Source organism: Nipponia nippon, unplaced genomic scaffold, assembly GCF_047370975.1.
Source record: "Nipponia nippon isolate SJK-2023a ecotype South Korea unplaced genomic scaffold, ASM4737097v1 scaffold_1, whole genome shotgun sequence".
Taxonomy (NCBI): Eukaryota; Metazoa; Chordata; class Aves; order Pelecaniformes; family Threskiornithidae; genus Nipponia; species Nipponia nippon.
In genome coordinates this window covers 116,270,289-116,290,340 of record NW_028262290.1, presented here as the reverse complement: position 1 = coordinate 116,290,340, position 20,052 = coordinate 116,270,289, and the positions used below count along the sequence as shown (strand labels likewise).

General features: G+C 41.4%; 1 protein-coding gene across 1 annotated transcript in view; it reads left to right on the top strand.

Annotated features, from left to right (window-relative positions):
- Positions 1-1,084: 1,084 nt before the first annotated feature.
- ARPP21 (cAMP regulated phosphoprotein 21) overlaps positions 1,085-20,052 on the top strand; it is a 283,331-nt gene continuing 264,363 nt past the window's right edge. Inside the window, exon 1 of the mRNA XM_087768114.1 lies at positions 1,085-1,105. The gene's annotated coding sequence lies outside the window, so the exon portion shown is untranslated. The remainder of the gene's footprint in view (positions 1,106-20,052) is intronic.

The window sequence follows — 20,052 nt, the reverse complement described above, 5'->3', positions numbered from 1 at the left end:
CTCTATATAAGTACTATAGACTTTGAGTTAGTACCAACTGTCTAGCGCAGAATACACTTGATGCCAGGCTAATATCAATAGTTTGAAGGTAAACTCCACCCCCCACCCTCGCCCCAAATCATAGGTATTTAATAACTCACTATGCCATGAAGCCTGAGCACACTACCATTTGACCTGCCCAGTGCTGCGCAGAGCGTCCTCCTTTCAGGCTAAACTGATTTGTAGCTCTGTCTCTTTCAAGAGATGATGTCAGCCTCTAAACGGAGAGCCAAATTGGCATCAGGCTGTAGGTGCATAGCCAATCTGCTTTCCATATTGTTCTCTTGGCTTCAATACATCATGAATAATCTGTTCAAGACAGTCTGAAAACCTCCGTGCAAGCAGGATGCACTTTGTATCCCTAAAGTCACTTTTCACATTTGCATAGGCCTCATGCCCAGTGAGGAGCCTGTATGCATGAAAGGGAGAAAAGAAAGAGAGAGAGATCTCACAGAAAACAGTTCCGTGATTTTATTTATTTATATGATACTTCTTGAAACTATGACTGAAGACTGTGATTTTTCCACTGACATATGCATGCAATTTTTCCTGAGATGCAGGAACCAAATCTGTCAGCCTCCTGATGAGCATTACGGAGAGAAAGACACCCAGGATAATTTAATTAGACCCCAAGAAATAACCCAAACTGAAGGACATTTTCTGGTTGTCAGGGACTAAATTCGTCTTTATAACAGGCAAAACCACCACCCTGATTCAGAGACTCCCCTGCTCTCTGATCACCTCTGAATTGCTTTTCCTCTGTGATGCTGAGTTCCCTGACCCTTTCTAGAAATTTTCTTCAAGATCCTCAGCTGTCAGATCCATAGTACACCTATGGAAGGGAGGAAAAAAGTGACCTTGTGCTATAGTCCTAGGTGCTATAAAGAATGATTGAGGTCCAAAGAGTAATTTAGAGCAGCTTCAGGGTGTCTAAATTACCCTGACCTGCATTAACTATTGAGGAATGGATGCGATAGTAAATGACGACATAGTTATTGGGAATGGCTGATTCTTTCTCATTTTCTATATAGGTCCCAGCTCTGGAAGAAGGTGTAGTGCTGCTTTGGTAAGTTATGGATTATTTGTAGACTGTCACTTTGTTTGGTTTTTGGTTTTGTTTTGTTTTTTTTTTTTCCCTGGAGATTGAATCTAGTGCAGGGGAGGAAATGCACAGCAGTCTGTCTTGGACAAAGTAGAGTGGAAGGAAGGGAAAGGTAGAGGAAGGAATAAAAATGGGTAAGTGGAAAGATGGATCTTCCTCCCTTATCACGGCTGAGCTGTCATTGCTGCAAGCCAGGACTGATGGCCTGTGACCCTGAAGGTTTCTCATTATGGCTTGATCCCGTGTTGCGTTGCTTGAGAGACTCGTGCTGCTGGGCATGGATGCCAGCTGAGCTCAGGAATACAGGGTCTGTTCTTAGCTCTGCTAACAATTCCCAGTCTGACCTTTGCCAAACTTCTGCTCCATTTAAAGCACGACTTTGTCATCTGAGAATGACAGAAGTAAGACCCTCTTTTAAATATTTTTACATCTTTAAATACAAAGCTGTTGTAGAAGGGGCAAGCTGGCATTTGCTACCCTTATGAGATTCTTTTTCTTCTTTATAAAGCAAGAGCTTTGCATGACCAGTGCTGAATGTGCCCCTTTACTGAGTACGTAAGAGTTATGTAACTTGCCTACTCGGAATTATATAGTTACCATTATTAATAATTATATGTAAAATAGTTCATTAAGCCTCTATTTTACAAAAACTAATATATTAACTAACTAAAAATTATGTTCAATGACCCATCTGCTAATTGCCAAAATCAGAATTCACCCTCCATCTGCTCAGAAACATACACAAAACAAGGCACTTAAGTCATCAAAGAATAACTGATCCAAACAATAATGATAGATGCGGCTTCGTAAACTGCTCTGGTTTATCACGAGTAGTAGCATCATATCAAATAAATGTTGTTAATTTCTGCCAGGAGAAACTGATACACAAAATGTTTCAGATATTGTTCTTCTTGATGTAAGCATCTTTTCAACCCCTGATGCAAGTGATTTACATTTTATGTTATGTTGGTTCTGTAATTTAAAAATTGAAGCCGAGTCCTATATTTTTAGGTTTCCATTGATGGCATTAGAATTTAGAGATCTGGTATCTGGGTGATAGAGATGACAGTTTTAAAATGTTCGGTGTAAATATAATGTATGGAGTAAGTCAACCTATTATTCACCTGTGCAGTATAAATATAAATGGTGCCCATAATATAGTATACGCTCAATCTTCTATGTGTAGATTTGCCTCAAAGTGTTAACCTTGAATTTATGGAAGCTAGCATATAGGTTTGAAAATGGATTTACTAATAGATTGAGCAGTGAACATTTTTTAAAAGTTTAGTAGGTAACATGAAAGGAGGCATTGGATCTAATTCATTATTATTTTGTGAAGGAGCTGAGCAGTGGTTGGAGAGGATGGAGTGAAATACACAGTAGGTCAAATCTTATGGTCTTTAGCACCATTTTTAAAGCTGGATGCCCTTTATGCAGTGTAGAGGGGGGTACATTTGGGAGGAAAGAGCGCAAAACTAAACTTCTGGGGTTTAGCACTATAGAAAAGAAAACAAATTCTCTTATTTACACTAGAAATATTCTTGGAAATGGAAATAGCGGGTTTTTGTCTTTTTGTATATGTCACTTCTTCGGATCCTTTTCAGGGACGTACACTTTATGTGTCCATTAATGTTTATTTAGAGTGAGCAGAAGTCTGCTGTGTGTTGCATGTACCATGTACATGCTGCAAGGTGACTCCTCAGCAGCTTGCAGGCATTGATGGACTATGGTTTTTAACTTCTTGAGTCAAAATTTTGAAAATGATTGGCATGTGTGAAATTAAATCAGCAAAAGCTTACAAGCTTATAGCATCACATCACAAGCAACAGCAAAATGATCTTCTGCAAATCTGATGTTTTGACAACAATTAATATCTATTCATATTCTGCTGAAAGCAGGGAAAAGAAAGAGGCTTTCTTTCTAAACAAATAGAGCCCAGCTAAGGCCTGAATTAGATCTAGCTCACAGAGCAATCAGAAATAGGAAACAAATCAATGTCCTCAAAGGGTAGACACATTTTCGTCACTTTTTCCCTTGAGAATTACCTATACTTAACCTTTGCTATCGGAGATATCGTAAATATCATAGAAGTTGGAGGCAAGTTCTTGGGACTTTCAAGGAAACATATGATCTTAATTTTTTAGGTTAAACTATCATTCATCAATAATAAACCAAGTAATTCATTCCTTAAACTTTAAGCAGGATTGCTTGTGGTTACTTTTAGTATCATATTTGTAATAATCTCAAAAGAATAAATTTCTATGAACAACAAAAGGGAGCTGGTAAACACTGGAGAAGATTATTTATTATTTATTATTTCTGCATGACTCATGCTGTACATATGTGTTTATAATGTAGAAGATGCCCAGCACATCTGTTAAAAATATTTGGAAATGTAATTCGTATTCTCAGGGGTATTTCAGAAGTACATAAAAATGATTTTTCTTTGAAGAGTTCATTAAAGAGTAAAGATTAAGCATACTTTTATAATGGTAATTTCTAGTTATTTATTAAATGGACTGGGATATGTCTAAGGCAGAGGCCATATTTCAACGTGAAAACTTAAGGACAGGACCTCTCCACGTACACAGAAAAGATAAAAGAAAGTAAAAGTCATTCCTTCTCTTCTGTAATGTAATCTTTCAAAAAAACTTAGTTTAAGAAAAATTACTTTTAAAGACTGTTTTGATGAGCCCCTAACTAAACTAGCTACTGTTTATTTTAATGAGATTTTATTAAAGTATATAGTGCTTTTGGAATTGTTCGGCTGAAATCATACTCTTTCCACCAATTAACCTTCATCACAAGGAGTTTCCCTCTCTCTGACTCAGCTCTATCTGCTAACAATACCAAACTTTAAATGTAAAATGGCAGAATTAATAATGAAATCTCAGGAAAATATTATTTCTGCCAGGAAAAATCTCTCAGTATTTCAAATTCCGATGGTGCTGGACAGAAACAAAAAATGAAAACCTGTGCAGGACAAGTCTTGCTTAAATGTAGGTCTCAGGTTTTGAAGACTATGTGGAATTAAATCAAAATTGTGTGGCTTACTTGGGAAAAATTTTCCCGTGTGTATTTAATGGTAGGTGACTTTTTCCTGTCCTAGTTCAGTAAGCCAAGCTATACCCCAGTTTGCACCAAGTGCAAATCTAACCTGGTGTTTTTAATGTACGTAGTTCATCTAACGTGTCCACCCTTCTGTTTCCGGGCGCCATCCGCATGTGACACATTTTGCTGTCCTCTCTGCCCTACCTGGGATAGGCACGGCACAGACTTGGAGGTGATTCCATACTCACAACATTGAACTTCTGGGGTTTTGCCTCAATCCTAAACTGCCATCGAGAGGTTGTTAGAAGTTAGCCAGTGAACTACTTCTCTTCTAAATTTGCTTGCTTGTCTCCTTGCAGTATAAGTGAAACAGAAAACACGTCTATTCTGATACAAAGGAGTTTATTTTCATTGATTCTTTTCTTATCTATATATGAGAATATTTTATCCTACAGCTCAATTGATAGCTGACCTTTTCTTCATCTGCTCTAAACCAGGGAAGTACAGTGTTTCTCTTGTAATTACATTTCTGCCACAAGGTATTTTTCTTCTTTTAGGAGATCAAAACCATTATTGACAGCAGGATGCAGTCTTTTCAATATTTTAATCAAGAAGCCCACTATGTTTACCTGTGCTTTAGCCTGCCAACAGGAGTTTAATAGTCTACTGGAGCATTAGCAGCAACTGATCAGAAGATCTAACTAGCCCTAGGTTATATCAACCTGACAGGCAGGACATTAGCTGAGGGCAGCAACTCTTCCATTAATTGTTTATGCAGATGACCCTGTGGTGGAAAGGTGGGCATTTACTGATTTGCCTTGGGCAGTGTAAACCAGCCTGAAAAAGCCATTGCAATTACAGGATGTTAATGAGGAAGCAAAGAGAGAGCGGGTGGCATGGAGAGTGCTACTGCGAGCCCAGCAGCAGCAAGGGTTTATTCTTGTTCCCACTGCAGCCAATGGTCAAATCCCTATTGATTTAAAGAGGAGAAGGAGTCGCACTCCTGGCTGAGATCCAGCACGATAGCTTCCCATATGTCATATACGCTGCTGTTGGGGCATGATGGAAAGATGTTCTGTCCTGCATGGGGCTGACATAGTGAATGACTGCTCTTTCTCTAATTGCTCTTGCTAGAGACATTTGGGTCGCTAAAGATGCAAGGACGAGCTGAATGTTTCTCTGCCCTATAGTCTTTACTCTGGGAGCTGAAAACTGAGAATACCAGTTGGTTCATAGGTTGTGAGCTGTGAAGGATGACATCAGTAATGGGTGGGTTTTTTCACCTGCGGGAGGTGATGGCTTGAAATCCTCTAGTATCCACAGTCAGAGTGGCCAGACAGCCTGAAGGGAGTGCTTTGGCATTTACCGTAGCAAGCTGAATGGACTGAGACATCTGAATCTCCCCATCGTGGAATTGTTTTGAGGAAGAGTGAGGAGGATTATCAGGAAGAAAACAGATCAAGAATAAAATCAGCATGGGATCAGGATGACATCCCTGTTGGCAAAACTGAAACCAGTGTAAAAACTGCTTTCCATGTTGTGAAAAATGAGTCCTTAATTGCTTTTGTTTAATTTTATCAGATCAGAAAAGCAAAGAGCTACTGCCTGTTCTGAGCTCTGCTTTGGGTAAAGGTGACAAGAAAGGTTAACTTTTGCTCTGTTAAGTAGTGTAAATAGAACAGTATTCCTTTCTGAAAGCAAAATCAAATTTGTTTATGTCAGAGACTGTTTTGGCACTGGAAAACTCAGTACTGTGCAATTCTGAGAAGATGCTATCAGGAAGCAAATAAATGTGGTCAGCTTAAACTCATGGCTGGAAGAATCTGGAGAACGAGATTGCTAACTACATATTTGTTTTTAATGTGTAAAATTATAAAACTGTTCCAGGTAGCTCAGCTTTAATTTTTAAAAGATTTTTCTCTGTTCCTAAAAGATTTCAGATTGATAGCCACAGAGATTAAAGTTTCCTAGGAACATCATTGGCAACTCCCTGATGCAGTCTTGTCCTAATGCAAATTATGCTACATCCAGAAGGGCTGCCCATGCAAGAGAGTTGTGTGCCCTTGCAAGTTCTCCCCTTCTTTGACAGGACTTTGAACTGTGATGCTTCATGCCTCTACTTCATCTATTTATATAGGCAGTTCCTTTCCTGGATCCAAATAGGCAGTCCTGAGCACTTGCACTCCCTTCAGTGTGTCAGCTGTCTTGTGTACCTGCAGAGCCTGAATCTTCCACCTGGGAGAGGAGACTTCATTTTAGTAATAAAACACAGGGTTTGCTAGGGACAGTTTAGTTGTGTTTGGATGAACTGGCTGTTAAAATCAAAACTGGGGGCTGAATTAGCTGTTAAACATCACCTCTAGCAAATGTTTTGCTTTTCTCAGGAGCCTTTTTATTTGTGCTCTGTCCTTAGATGATGTATCCTTCCTTGGCAGGAGGGCAATCCCCCATGGCCCATTGCCAGGCCCTGCCCTGTGCTCTCTGGCATTGCCACTGGAACCAGTCGGCATTCCACAGACAGCACACTGACAGATAAAAAAATGGTACATTTAAGAGAAAACATAGATAACCAGTAAGACAGGTACTGAACACTCATTGTACAAAGGCTGAAACTGGAACAAGACAAAGTATTTAATGGGTAAACAAGGCCTTGCTGCTGAGGATGTAATGTAGGTAGCTCTTCTCCTCCTTCAGAAAAGGACATTTTCCTGCTGGAAAAGGTAGCTCCCCCGTTTCCCCTCAAAAGCATCTATTTGTTTGATAAATTTTATTAATTAAAGACAAACATCTGTCTTACACCTGCCTAACAAGACCAGATCTCTACATTATTGAAGCTGGAATAAGACTTTCCTTTTGTTTGCTTTTTGTGATTCTGCACTGAACCTATCAAGTGACAACTGGCTACGTTGTGTTTTGGGTTGCATATCCAAAAACCAGGCTGAGAGCGAAGGAAAATTCCCTGTGCATAATCCAGAAATACCGAAGTGAGATGTTCAACCTGCTCAGATTGTTCCCTCTGTCTGCGCTCAGCTGGAAGCACAGCTGATCTGGTACAGGGTAGGCAAGGGGAGGTGGCTAATAATTGCCAGCTAGCCTGCACCTTCAGTAAATTACTGTCAGACAAGCGCAATGAGGAAGCACAGGGGAATGGTGACTCAGCCATGTGTGTCTGAGTCACAACGCCTCCTGGGTCTGCTCTGCCAACTTCGTTTTAGTGCAGGGTTTTAGTTTTTGGTTTTTTTTTCTAGCACTTTTACAGAGCTGTGCCTAGAATCAGACACTAGCTCTAGTGCAAGTTGCCTCCTAACTCTTTTATCTGCTTTGCAAATGAGGGAGCTGCGTAAGGAGAGGTGAAAAGGTTTTTCCTTAGCACGGCAGTAGTAATACAACTGATTTAGATATGACTGCTTTATACTGTAGACCAAGGTTAAGTGCAGTTGACTGGTTCAATCAAACAGAAATGCAGGAATTAATATAAATGGGCATCATAAATTGGACATACCCTAACCTCTCATCTTTAAGGAGACAGTACATATGAGACCTATTCTTTGCCACAGTAACCTCTAAACTGTGGTCCTTAGAGAGCTGGAAAACGGGCTCAGATTCACCTGACCAAAACTCCAGGTATGCTCCTGTGCCAAGTGTTTATTATTTCCTGTGGCTTGAAGAGCTTGAATAAAGTGGGAAACACTGTGCACAGGGTATGAGTAGGAGGTAGACCTATCGGAGCTTGACCATGGTTCTGGCTTTTCTTTTTTTCTGGTTGAATTTCTAGTCCAATCCCTTCTATTCAAGAAAGTACATAGGTGGTTATAAAAAGCATCTGGAAACAAGAAGGATCCTGCATATCTTTATTCAGCTACGGCTATCGCAGAAAAGGGGAAACTATCAATGCTGCTAGTGACACAGTTAAAATACCTGCAAAATTCTTACATTTTCTCTGTATATACTGGTAACAGAATACTGCATGATCAGGTGTGGCTGGATAGGGTATATTTTGTCAGGTAATGAGGAAAGGTGTTATGGCCCATTTGTGTTGATGCTTGCATGCCCTTCAACCTTTTGCATATACAACCCTGTCCAGCATCATTAGCAGTGTACTCGGACAATGCAGCCTGTACACTTTCCCATGACTGGCGCATGACCATGTGGCACATGAAATATGGATTTGAGAATACCAGGAGTGACTGTGTTATAATCCCTATTCCTTCATACTTCAACTTTCAATCACAAAACATACATATTGAACTCCATAACATAACTTGAAGGCTTGGGCAGAGTTGGGGTGAAGAGGAATGTAATCATTCTTGTCCGTGTCCTCAGTTCCCATAAGCAGCAGTTTTGCATAGGCTTCTCGGATGGGATGGGATGGAATGGGATGATGGGATAGTGCTACGATGCTGGCAAGGCAGGAATCTAGAACAAACTCCTGATCTCCTGATTTCATGTCATGATTTCATTATAAATTCTTTACGTTTCTGCTGTCTGGGCTAAGGCAACAGCTTCTGCTGTTGCTTCTTATGTGAGCTTGACTTATGTGACTAAACAGGCTGTAAAGCTGGCAACTGTCAGAATAATCTTTCCATTAAACTGATGGTCCTTTTTAATGTAGTCTGTTTTCTTTTAATGGTAGATGGTATAGCAGTGCAATGGAAAGCAAATTATTTTTTCTTTTTAGTTTAATCTTCTTAGGGAAAGAGGTAATCCTCTGCTAATTTCCTCCATCAGAGCAAGCATATGTCTCAATCACATTTGTAGCTGGAGCAGAACAGCACTCAGCACTCAAATTATGCTAATAATCATTTAGATTACTTCTCCTCTGGCATTTATTCATATTGGGGATCCAGCAAGTAAGTTTTTCTACTATGTGAATTTATGTGTTAAATCCACATTATTTCCATTAATACCTCTGCAAGCTTTGGCATGCAACTGTCCAGCTCCTTGGCTTCTTGTGAAGTAAAGGTGAAGCAATGCTGCAGTCCTACCCCAATGCATCCGAACCCTGAACCCTTACTTCTTAGTCTTTCCTACTTTGACCTGGCAGAGACAGGTATGAGAAGGACAGCCAAGCGTTGCCTCAAGCAGGGAGCATATTTTATTGAAAATGTTATGCAGGTAGATGAGGTTCAAGTCATGTGGTTATGGCATTCATGTGAGACAGTGTAGTTATATCATCCAAACTGCTAAAATAATACTGAGGATGGACTACACTATGTATATAGATGCATATAGAAAGCCAGAAGAAACCTTGTAAAATGTGAGTTATAGACTGTGGTCTATAGTAATGGTTCCCATGTATGCTTAATACTAGTTTTGGAGCACTATGCTTTTATACAATACAAACTTTAACAATTTCATTTGTTCTGTGTCTAAACTGAAAATTTATCTGTTCTGCCTGGTTTTCTTATCATATTGAAGTATGAACACTATTGCATGCATGTATATATAATACAGTATGTTAAGAGTGATTGAGGTTAAATCAGTAGGATTGTCACTCATGTTTTGATGTACCTTTCCCTTTCTTGTCAACTTTCCCCTCTGAGCAATTCTTGATGGATTTGTTCTGCTGCTGATAAGCACAGCTGAGTAGTAGCTGTGAGAGTGACACTAAATACAAATTTCTCTGCAGCATCTCCTTAACAATGCAGACAACAGATATCAGTCATTTGTAATTATGTTCTTTGGAAGAAAGATCTCCTTTTGCACAAGGTGCACTTGAATTGCTGAACTCAGATACGATGGTTGTAAGGATCAGTCGTCATAATCCAGACATTTTATTTTTTAGAAACTGATGGATATTGAAAAACCTGACCTGAGTGTTCCATGCAACTGTGATGACTGGAATTTAGGGAGGATTTTCCTTCACTCAGACTAGGCTTCCAAAAGGTACACTGAAGCCTGTTACAAGCTCTCTGTGGAGTGAAAGGTTCCTCGGTGTAGATCTGTGTTTAGAGCTAAATTTAGTTCTGTATTTCTGCATGTATACTTCAGGCCCTTGGCATTTATGCTTACAACAGAAACGGGGTATCTTTTTTGGCTAGAAGCTGGAGATTGGCTCTGGCCAGAGAAAAACATGCAATAATGATACATCACCACCAAAGTTAATAGTAAGGTTGCCTGTGAAAGCAAGACAAGAATAAGTCTATGCAAATGTATTTTTTTACCTCTGTTTCATCTTTATTACCTCATTTTTTTTCAGAATCAGCCACTTGAAATCTTAATTGAATAGTTCGTTGGCTTTTTTTCATGCTTAAATTTGAAGTTAATTGAAACAGTTGAAAATAGTTGGATTGCTATTCAGCAAATAATCATTGCTTAGCCTTCTGTTTCCCACATAATATTCAAAGTCAAATCTTCAGCAACGTTAGGAAGTATTTTCTTAATTATGCTATGAAGAAAGCATTTGATATACTTTGTTGTTAGTGTGGCTAAGCTGTGAAACCATTATGTATTTCCTACCATTGGAGCAAATCTTCCTCTAAGACCCAAGATCAACAAAACACTTAAGCAGCTGGTTATGAGATGAAATCCCATCCCAAGGCAATTTTTTAAATACCACTTTTAATCATCCTCTCCGGGATTCTCCGCTACTGTTTTATTTAGGCTGCTTGGGAATGAAGGAAAACAGAGAAAACTTAGTTGACAATGTTGTTCACACATGGAAAAAATCCCTGAGGAGAAGCACACCAATAGTTTTCAGTTTCATTCCAGTACTGCAAAGTTTAGATGAATGGATGTTGAAATACAGAGATAAATTACTGTACCAACTACTCTGTTTTATTATTTTTTCCAAATATGCCACTGAGCTAGTCCACTAATAATTTCATCGATGGTGTTCTCTGTCTCTTGGTCACTAACCTAATTCTTCAAAAATTTGTTTTTACAATAGAAGAATTTGGATGGGGGATGCATTGTCAGAGCTGGTTTATGTTGCTTTGGTATTGATCCAGAGTGCTTAGATACTCAGCAGAAATTATCTTTCTCTTGCATAGCACACAAGGAATCACCTTCTTGCATTCTTGTGTGTTAACAAATCATATCCGTTATTTTTATTGATGTCATTATCAGAGTAGCTGAAGGCTCTGTCTAGTAGGATAGGTAGTGAGAGATGACCCTGCTTCTGAAGAAATTTTAAGATATACTGGCAAGAAGTGGGTAGGGAAGCAAATCAGAGAAATGGCTTGTCTAAAATCACAGGTAACTGGCAGAATTCAGGTGCCTGACTCATAGTGTCTTCTCAGGGCACTATTTCGGACAGCCATGTATTCGCATCTGCATACACGCTCAATCTATGCTAATGTGCATTCCTGTTCTTACAAATTGTTCCCTTTCTGAATATTATAAGGATTATCACATCCTTAAGAGGATGACTGAAATACCCAACGATCTGTTAGGGGGTGCCAGTTGAAGTTTTAATGCTGTAACAGCTGTTGTCTGCTTGTAAATGATTTCTCCTAATTTAGGGATTTTCTGTTAGCACATAAAATACTTTGTTAATAAATGTGAAAGTCCCCAAGGAATTCTTTGCATTAAGCTTTAATAATTGAAGAGTGCAGAGGAATAGCTGAAATAAAAATGACCGCATTATGGAGCAACTTTTAAAATGTGCCACATCTACTAAAGGTATCATAAACTCCCATGATACAGCATCTATTTTGCTTTTTTTCTTCCAGAATGATCAGCTCTCAAATCCCTGAAACAAGTTAGCCAGGATAGGTTATTTGGAAAATTATGTGTCTGATAGGATATTCTGTTACCTTCCGGTACAGGTCTACTAGCTTCAGCAAAACTACAGCTATTTACATCACCTGAAAACTTGGCACTCTGTATGCGTAAGGCAATCTATCATATACTATTCAACTGGTGTCTTGAGCAGTTTCCTTTCAAGTTGCCTTTTCCCAATTCCTTGAACTCCTCATATCAAGTCAAATTTGACACAGCGCTGGAAAATGCAGCCTAGACAAGTGAGTAGCCTGTAGATGATATGAAATATCCAACGATGAGGATTACTGGGGGTAAAAAATTTCTATATTGTAAGCTACATGTAAGGAAGATTAAAAAGCCAAAATTTGCCTATGATTCAGATGGCCAGCTTTCCCTAGAAGTGTTTCTTACAGTAGACATTTTACCAACTTCAGTATTTGCAGGGGCTATAAAGGGTATATGGTGATTATTATGATAACAACAACAGCAACAATAACAACAGTAGTTATAATGGTAGTGATAATAACGATAATAATTAACAATATATGCTACCATAAGTAACAAAACCAGAACAACAGCAGCAGCAATAAGATATTAAAAGAAGTAACATAACGAGATGTAATAAACAAAATCCTGCATATTCCAGGCTAGTGTTATCTGCAGCCAACATAGGACTTTTAGGGGGGCTGATCGCTGTATTAGCAGACACCGGCCTCATCCTATAATATTGCTGTTCTCTTTGGGTCTTGCTAGTGAGGCTGGCCACGATATTTTTTCCCTCACAAGTTTGTTCACCTTATATTTCAGAGAAGTTAGCAGCACTAGCTGTTGCCCTAGATCATGCGCCCCTGAGTTGTTACCGAGGGAGCTCAGTATATTGCGTGTTCAGCAGTGACTTCGGTGTGATTTTAATTTAAACGAGTCGAACTGGTGCATATCTTTTCCACTACAGCATTCATTTGTATACTGCATCATCTCTGTCTCTACACTAGTCACATATATTATGCATATAGTACATGCTGTCAAATCATTGCAAGGCCCAGGGGAAACCTCTCTCAGATTCACTAGCAGATTTAAAACTGTCCGTGCTTGCACACGGGCGGTTTCTCTGTCAGGATCAGTGCCTGGGTGGATCTCCATCCATAGTCCCTGACAGCTTTGCCCCCAGCAAGGCACTCGGGAGGAGAAGCAGCCTGGGTTTCCCCAGCCAGCAGGGACAGTGGCAGTGGCGTGGGGCACCGCTGTTTTCCACTTCTGCTCCCTCAACGGAAAGCAGCTCAACAGATCTGCTGCTGCATTGCCCAAAGGTGTGTGGTGTGATTGAGCTGAGGTTGGCTGGAGCCACACACTTCTCTCTTGTTATCAAAAACAGGCACTTGAGGAGCTGCACTGGCAGAGGTCATCCAGAGCAGTTGCTCTCCACTGAAACACATGGGGAGTTTCACCTCTTCAGAAGCAGTGTTTCGGGTTTTGTGAAATTCAGTCACGTACCAGATTTCCAATTTTGCATTAGAAGCGCATGTTTAGGATGATATAGGGGATATTTGTTTGGGCTGATCTCTTTGGTTTGAGCAACAATCTTCCTTCCTTTTTCAAATGGCATTTAATTGCACACTTCAAAAGCTTTTACTTTGAAAAAAAAAAATTGTTAAAGAAATAACTTGATGAAGTAGGATTTGTTGAACTTCTTTTTTTATAGTTAGAACGAAAACAGATCAGCACAACAGCGTAATTATGAGTTAATTATTCTAATAACTTTCACTTTCATTTTTATGTTTAATCTTGATTTCTTTTTCTGTGCTGAAGAATAGAAGACAATCTAAACAATGAATTAATTAATTACTCTAAGCTCCTTGATCTCTTCCTTGTTCTTTCCACCCGCTCTTTTCAGATCATTAGAATTATGAGATAATCAGGGCAAGATTTAATTTGCTAGCTCCTTCCTTTCTCCCAACTCCTCCATTTTTTTTTCTCCTCTAAATCCCATTTTATCTCCCTCTTTTAGGCACATCTTCTTATTTATATTTAAGTTATTTCAAGAGCAGGTAGAAAAGGAAGGAGAGTAAAAAGGACCCCTATCCATTATTAGTTTCTCAGTGGGTGAATTTCTGCAGTTTTTGCTGTGGCCTATTGAAGTCAATGGAGCTCTACTGAAATGTTCTTGGGGATCTCCTGTCTTCATTAGAGTTGTCAGAGACATCAGTGTGCTTTGCCATTTGGAGTTGCTGCATAGGCAATACAATGTTGTATAGTACTTAGTGCAAAAAAAAAATCCGTGCCCCCCACATGGTTCATAATTAGCAGCACTCCTCCTTCCTACTTGCTGCAGCTTTCACCTTCGACTTCCACTCCCTGAAAACTGGGAATTAGATCTGGTGATGGAGAGGGAATTATCTGCTGCCTGCAGCTTTGCAGCGCAGGTTTATTCAGACACATCAGATTAAAACTTCCCTTTCCTGAAAGACAGCAGTGGAGAATTGTTGCTGGTGCTGTGCAGGACTGAGGGGTCCAAACAGGATCTGCAGTGAGAGAGGGTTGCTGCGATGAAGATCTCCCAGAGCAAATAATCAGACCAGTGAAAATTATTATCAGTGAAAAATTACCGGTGAAAATTATTATCAGTGAAAATTATTATCCACTATTGGTTGTTCAGGTTGGCAGTGATGAGGTAGCTGATAGAGGCACAAAGACGATCAGAAGGGACTTTAGAGAACTGGGACGATTACTTGAAGGATCGGGAGCGCAGGTAGTGTTTTCCTCCATCCCGTCAGTAGGCACGAGGCATACAGAAAGGAACAGGAAGACCCATCTCATAAACACATGTCTCAGAGGCTGGTGCCAGAGGTGGAATTTGGGGTTTTTCAATCACGGGGCAGTTTACATGGCACCAGGCCTGCTGGAGACAGATGGGGTTCACCTGTCGCAAAGGGAGAAAAGAATTCTGGCTCAGGAGTTACCAGGCCTCATTGAGAGAGCTTTAAACTAGATGCAAAGGGGGAAGGGGATAGAACCAGGCTTGCTAGGGATGAGCCTAGGGGTGGCATGCTTGTGTTGGAGGAGAGATCTATAGCCCAGCTGAAGTGCATTTACGCCAATGCACGCAGCATGGGCAATAAACAGGAGGAGCTGGAAGCCATTGCATGGCAGGAAAACTATGATGTGGTCGCCATCACGGAAACATGGTGGGATGACTCACTCAACTGGAGTGCTGCAATGGATGGCTACAAGCTCTTTAGAAAGGACAGGCAAGGAAGGAGAAGTGGTGGGGTAGCCTTGTACATTAGAGCGTGTTTTGATTGTCTAGAGCTCAACGAAGGTAATGTTAAGGTTGAGTGCTTATGGGTAAAGATCAGAGGGAAGGCTAATAAGGCAGATATCCTGGTGGGAGTCTGTTATAGACCATCCAACCAGGATGAGGAAACAGACGAAGTATTCTACAAGTGGTTGGCTGAAGTCTCACAATCCCTAGCCATTGTTCTCGTGGAAGACTTCAACTTACCAGATATCTGCTGGAAATACAACACAGCAGAGAGAAAGCAGTCTCAGAGGTTCCTGGAGTGTGTGGAAGATAGCTTCCTGACACAGCTGGTAAGCGAGCCAGCCAGGGGAGGTGCCCCGCTGGACCTGCTGTTTACGAACAGAGAGGGCCTGGTGGGCGATGTGGTGGTCGGAGCCTGTCTTGGGCTCAGCGACCATGGCATGATGGAGTTTTCAATTCTTGGAGAAGTAAGGAGGGGCGTCAGCAAAACCGCTACCCTGAACTTTAGAAGGGCAGACTTTGGATTGTTTAGGAGTCTGGTTAACAGAGTCCCTTGGGAGGCAGTCCTGAAGGGCAAAGGAGTCCAGGAAGGCTGGATGTTATTCAGGAAGGAAGTCTTAAAGGCGCAGGAGCAGGCCGTCCCCATGTGCTGCAAGTCGAGCAGGCAGGGGAGAAGACCAGCCTGGCTGAATGGAGAGTTTGGCTGGGACTCAGGAAAAAAAGGAGAGCTTACCGCCTTTGGAAGAACGGGCAGGTGACTCAGAAGGACTACAAGGATGTTGTGAGGATATGCAGGGAGAAGATCAGAAAGGCGAAGGCCCAGCTAGAACTTAAACTGGCCACCGCCGTTAAAGACAATAAAAAAAGTTTTTATAAATATGTCAGAGACAAAAGGAGGGCCAGGGAGAATCTCCCTCCTTTGTTGGATGCAGAGGGAAACATTGCCATGAAGGATGAAGAGAAGGCTGAGGTACTTAATGCCTTCTTTGCCTCAGTCTTTAATAGTCAGACTGGTCATCCTCAGGGTTTTCAGGCCCCTGAGCTGGGAGATGGAGATAGGATGCAGAGTGAAGTCCCAGTTGTTGAAGAGGTGGCAGTCACTGACCTGCTCTTCCACCTGGATGTTCACAAGTCCACGGGGCCAGATGAGATCCACCCGAGGATACTGAGGGAGCTGGCAGAGGAGCTTGCCAAGCCACTCTCCATCGTTTATCAGCAGTCCTGGTCAACCGGGGAGGTCCCAGATGACTGGAAGCTAGCAAACGTGACGCCCCTCTACAAGAAGGGTCGGAAGGAGGATCCAGGGAACTACAGGCCTGTCAGCCTGACCTCGGTGCCAGGAAAGGTCATGAAACAGATCATCTTGACTGCCATTACGCGGCACGTGTGGGACAACCAGGGGATCAGGCTCAGCCAGCATGGGTTTATGAAAGTGAAATCCTGCTTCACTAACCTGGTCTCCAGCTGGCGGCTGGTCACGAGTGGTGTTCCCTAGGGCTTAGTACTGGGGCCAGTCCTGTTCAACATCTTTATTGATGATCTGGATGAGGGGATCAAGTGCACCCTCAGTAAGTCTGCAGATGACACCAAGTTGGGTGGAAGTGTCGATCTGCTGGAGAGTAGGAAAGCCCTGCAGAGTGACCTGGACAGGCTGGATCATTGGGCAGGGGCAAACTGTATGACATTCAACAAGGCTTAGTGCTGGGTCCTGCACTTGCGTCACAACCCCATGCAACGCTACAGGCCTGGGGAGGAGTGGCTGGAGAGCTGTCTGGCAAAAAAGGACCTGGGGATGTTGGTTGACAGCTGCCAGAACATGAGCCAGCAGTGTGCCCAGGTGGCCAAGAAGGCCAATGGCGTCCTGGCTTGGATCAGGAATAGTGTGGCCAGCAGGATCAGTGAGGTGATAGTGCCCCTGTACTTGGCACTGGTGAGTCCGCACCTCAAGTACTGTGTTCAGTTTTGGGCCCCTCACTACAAGAAGGACATGGAGGTGCTGGAGCATGTCCAGAGAAGGGCAACGAAGTTGGTGAAGGATCTGGAGAACAAGTCTTATGAGGAGCAGCTGAGGGAGCTGGGGTTGTTTAGCCTGGAGAAGTGGAGGCTGAGGGGAGACCTTTTTGCCCTCTACAACTACCTGAAAGGAGGTTGTAGCGAGGTCGGAATTGGTCTCTTCTCCCAAGTAGCAAAAGATAGGACGAGAGGAAATGGCCTCAAGCTGCGCCAGGAGAAGTTTAGGTTGGATACTAGGAAAAACTTCTTCACTGAAAGGGTAGTCAGGTATTGGAATGGGCTGCCCAGGGAAGTGGTTGAGTCTCCATCCCTGGAGGTATTTAAAAGATGGGTAGATGTGGTGCTTGAGGACATGGTTTAGTGGTGGACTTGGCAGTGCTAGGTTAACGGTTGGACTCGATGATCTTAAGGGTCTTTTCCATCCTTAATGATTCTATGATTCTATGAAAAGTGGCAGAAGAAAAAGACAGAAGGCTACATTTGCATTGCCTTTTGCAGGCAGACATAAGCATGTGCTGCCTGTGCTCCAAGTGGACTAGAAGCTAATATATTTTATATTTTGTTGGACCTCTGATGCTTGCAGGGCTGACTAGCTACATGCTTCTGTTTCATAAATAACTTACAATCAGGGGCTTGGAGTTGCTTGGGCAGAGCAAGCTCATGCCTGCCTCCACAGTAGGGACCTGAACACCACGGAGGCTTGAAGATACCTATTCCTCAGGGTAGTAGCAGCATCAGGGCTAGTGCCTGAGCTCTTCTGATGAACAATTCAGTTATCTTGTTTCTGCCATGCACATCATAAATAGGTGCTGAAGTTTCTCATCCACTGTTTAGAAATGCTATTGTCTGTTGGTACTTGTACCTCGAGACCACTTGAAAAAACACAGGCCCTGATCCCTCTGCCATCAGTTTCACAAACACTTTACGCTGGAACAAACCACCATTTCCACTAAAGGAAGACATACTTTCCTCTCATAGGCAGACATTCATTCCTGACCCCATGTTTCTCCCTCTCTTCGGCAGCACATTTATGCAGCAAGTTGAATCAGAGAACCAATTCACATTAGAAACTGTGCAGCAAAAATGGTTAGGTTGACTTCTTTTGACAGCAGCACTCACGCCATCTCAAAGTGTGCATGAAAATATGGCTATAGTTTTGCTAACTAGGACAATGATTAAATATCCAGTAAGTCTCACGTTTCCTTTTAGCCTGTGCTCTTTTACTGGGGGCATTGAAATATATGTCTTTAATGTAATAAGTTATACTCCTATAAGCTACTTAATATATGTAGTAGTACCTAATGATGCAGAAATGCTGAGCCCATTAGAGTCAAAGAGAGTTTTGGCATTAACTTCAGAGAAGCTAGGATTTCACGTGGAATTTCAGTGTTAATGAAAAAGAGACGAGAATAATAACTATAAATTTTGCTAGTAAATGGTGAAATCTGCAAATCCTACTCAGCATTTACTGTAACATACTTTTTTTCCCTGAGTAAGATTTGCAAGATTTGACTCAAGAGAGATGCATATTTGCTTGCAGTGTTGTTGTTTTCATATATTTTCATGGTCCTACAAAGCTGTCATTATACAACTGTGGGTTTTTTCACCACTTTAACTTGTTCTTAGCATCTGTCTCATCTTCCGTCTTTGAGCCTGTGGGAATATTCTTTCTCTCTTTTCTTTCTCTACTCTCTCCTCCTTTTTCCCTCTTCCTTATCCTCGCCCTCTCCCTGTTCTTCTCCTTTCCCCTCCCCTCTTGTCCTGCTGTTCAGAGAACATGAATACCTGTATGCTAAACCCGCTGCCATTTCCAATAGCTGAATAACTGTATTAACTGTGAGAGGTGTGTTTTTAATGTACAGTTCTGACGTGTTCTGTGAACAGGTACACCTATACAAATCATGCTGTGATATGTATTTTTTAAACATTGGCTTATCAATGTTTCTGTCTACTGATAATTATAGGTTCAGTCCTGCAAAGGGCTGAGCATCTCCTTCAAGTTGCTGAGCATTACTAAATCCCATTGGTGCTGAAGAAGAGCCATAATATCTGAAAGTCACCCAGAACTCCCTTCCACTTCTAACCAGGGTGGTGTATGAAATAGCATGCTTATCAACTGTAGTAGATCTGTCACGTTTAAATCATAATGCATCTGTAGGTGGCTTTGTATTTGTTTGTTTTAAAAATTAGTCTATGAACTTCGGGGTACTCTTTGTAGGAAATTAAAATGGCAGGTGATATTTGGATATGTTTGACTTCAGTCTAAAAGTATGCATTGAATAATGAGGTGCAAGTTTTCTTCTCCACTTCTGCTTTACACTCTTCCAACATACTTCACTGGCATACTTCTTCGGTTCCCCAGTCTGGCTCTACGGTGAGTAGACAGCGAGCAATAAACATTGAAAGAAGGCTGTGATTGCTGCTTACACAAGTTACATCCAACCAAAGATTGATTTTAAAGTGAGAAAGAGGCTGCTAAGATGACAGATAACTACAGCTTGGCTTCTGAGCTTTTGAGTGCTTCCCAGTGCTTTGTGGCAGATTTGGAAATGAAACAAGGCTGTGGAATGCTGCTGATAGCATCATGGGAACAAGGGGGTCAAAGGATGAAGGGTCTCATTTTGTGGGTGGGAAAGGGGATGTAGGGACATTAGAGTGTCACAGCCAGATTAAAATCATGGAAAGCAAGTCTTAGGGTCAGGAGCTTTTGTCCACTGTTTGAGTAAATTAATAAATCATTTTAGCAGTCCTATAAAAATACTGCTTTTTAGGAAGCTGCAGACTGAGGATGTTTTTGGGTCTTGAAAATCAGAAAATTATGCACGTTAATGCTGAAATTAAGCTATTTCATCCATGTCCTGTCAAACTAAACATAAAGTGATAT